Source organism: Phalaenopsis equestris, unplaced genomic scaffold (genome assembly GCF_001263595.1).
Source record: "Phalaenopsis equestris unplaced genomic scaffold, ASM126359v1 Scaffold214628, whole genome shotgun sequence".
In the NCBI taxonomy this organism is placed as follows: domain Eukaryota; kingdom Viridiplantae; phylum Streptophyta; class Magnoliopsida; order Asparagales; family Orchidaceae; genus Phalaenopsis; species Phalaenopsis equestris.
In genome coordinates this window covers 297,330-299,950 of record NW_018233397.1, presented here as the reverse complement: position 1 = coordinate 299,950, position 2,621 = coordinate 297,330, and positions in this window count along the sequence as shown.

Here is a 2,621-nt window from a genome sequence, read left to right as displayed (position 1 = left end):
ATTATAGTTTTGTGTGATGTTTGTGATTAAATTTTGAGTTGTTTTATATTTTGAATGTTGTGGGGGTGAATTTTATCTTGGTTGATTTTAATTTTAGTTTTGGTTTTGGTTTTGTGGCTATCCTGATAGTTTTAGTTTTCATGCATGGTAACATCGTTGCTTAGCATGCAAATTTGCAGGTATAAAAGTACAGTATGAAAGTGCAAAAAGGATGGCGCTAAAAACTGTAAAAAAATGTACCTTGCGAGTCTTCTCGTTCCACCACCTAAAACTCAAAAGACATGTTAAGGCAGTTTATACAAAACAGGGAAGTAAAATTTTGACGATTCAGGGAAGTAAAATTTTGACGATCTATCTAACCCTAGGTCATATCTTGGTGGGTCCTTAGAAGTTTAATTAAGGATGATGTTGCCAAGCAAAATACATTAAGTTTAGTAGATATCTGAGATATCCAATAGGTTAAGAGGAAGAAGAAGGTCCATGCTTCCCTCTAAGGTCCATGCTTCCCTCTTATCACTTCCCTCTTATCACCTGGTGAAAAATTCCGAGTTCTTTTAAACTTATTATGCCGCTTAATAATTCATCCTATAAATGCCCTTGGAGCTCAATCAACATTGATGTATCAATTATCCCTAAGAATAAGGAAATTAATATTTGTAATTTAATTTTTAATTTTGAAGAAGTGAAGACCCTTAAGGAGGCAAGTTAGTGTTATTGGAACACTTAGCCAAATTTTTGTTATAATTGGGCTTGTAGTGTTTGAAAGATGTTTTAATTTTGTTTGTTTTTCTAATCCTCATTTAATTAGTCTTGATTTAGCCTAAGTCACTACTAAGCCCTTAAGACCTAAGTGAGTGTCTTAATTAATTTTGAAAAAGTTAAGCTTTAGGTGGTCATGATTCATGATTTGAATTTTATTTGAAAATCAAAATAGGAGTATTAAATTAATTAATTATTGCCTTCAAAATTCATACCCTAAAGTCCTGGGTTCATTTTATTTTAATAAACTTCCAAATTCTAATAATTTTTAGAAATTTATTAACTTATATTTTTAATTAAGAAATTGAGGTTGGTTTCTACCAATTAACCCCTTGTGTTTCAAACATCTAAATTAAGATCAGAGGTTACCCATTTCCCTCCTTGAATTAAGCCTAAATGTTAATTAAGGTTAAATTTCCAAAATTACACATTTTCCCTTAAGGTTCTAACACTTCATAATTTGTCAAATTCAATTCAAATTACTTTAAAAATTTTATCCTACCTCATTCATGGGTCAATTAAGACATCAAAGGAGAAAATGTGATTTTTTAAAATTTAATTTAATTTATATAATTATTTTCATACAAAAATAGGGTTTTTCAAAGAAAATTCCTAACTTGACCAAGGTAAAACCTAATCCCTTGAAATTTTTACTGGAGGTCAACTTAGACTAGAAAAGCCTTCAGACCAAATTTCATGATTTTTTGAATTTTATTTGAATTTTAAGAATTATTTTAATTTTTGGGGTATTTTCTCATTATAAAATATTTTAAATGTGGAAAATTAAGTTTCATATTTTTGAAAGGTCCTCCTAAGGTCAGAGAACTCAGAGGAGAAGATTTTATATTCTTTAATTTTATTTTTTTTTTGAGTTTTATTTGATTTATTAAAATTATTTTAGTGAAAATTCATTTTTAGCCTTTAAAAATTATTTTTAAGCTTTAAAATTCAGTATCTTTATTTAGAAAAACAGGAAAAATGTCCTAATTATTCTTAAGTGCTAGGAAGTAATTTAGAATATTTCCATGAGTTTTATTATTTTTATGACTTTTAGGCTTATATTTATGTCTTTTAGGCATTTTTAATTATTTACATATTTAAAATAGGTTAAAAATCAAGTTTTTATTTTAAATATTATTTTATTTTTTGAAAATACCCCTCATCATAGAGAACTAAAAAATAATAATTTTTATAATTTTTCAAGTTATATTTTAATTATTAAAAAACATTTTGTTTCTAAAAATGTTAATTAACTTGAAAAATTAATTTAAGTTATCAAATGAACTTAAAATGTTTTGAATTTTTTATGGTGAGTTCTCTGGATCCTAAAAAATAGTGGAGATCAAAAATCAAGTCATTTTGTTGTTTGTATTTTTCAAAATTAATTATTTTAGTGATTAAGGGTTTGTGAAGATTAGGTGTATTTTAAATGGCTTGGCTCATGAGAAATTTTCCTAAAGGTTCTCTCGTCATCATAAACCTTCTAAAATTTTCTTGGATTTTCCTAAGCAACATGCTAATTGATAGAGACTTTATATAGAGACTTTATATATGCATAAAATATAAGAATTTGATACAGCTGCTAGAAGATTTAAATTCCCAAAAACGACGCCAAAAACTTGACAGCGACTTTATATATTCTTAAAAATACAAGAATTTGATACTGCTTCTAGAAGATTTAAATCTCTGGCAACGGCACCAAAAACTTGACAGCGATTATAGTATAAACTATTCAATAATTTCAAAGTCACACTTATCAATGCAAGTATACGTATCGCTCAAGTAATACAAGGCTCTAATGGAGTCCTGGATATCGATCCCACAGGGAGTAATATTAGAGGCTACGAACTAAGATTTAAAAA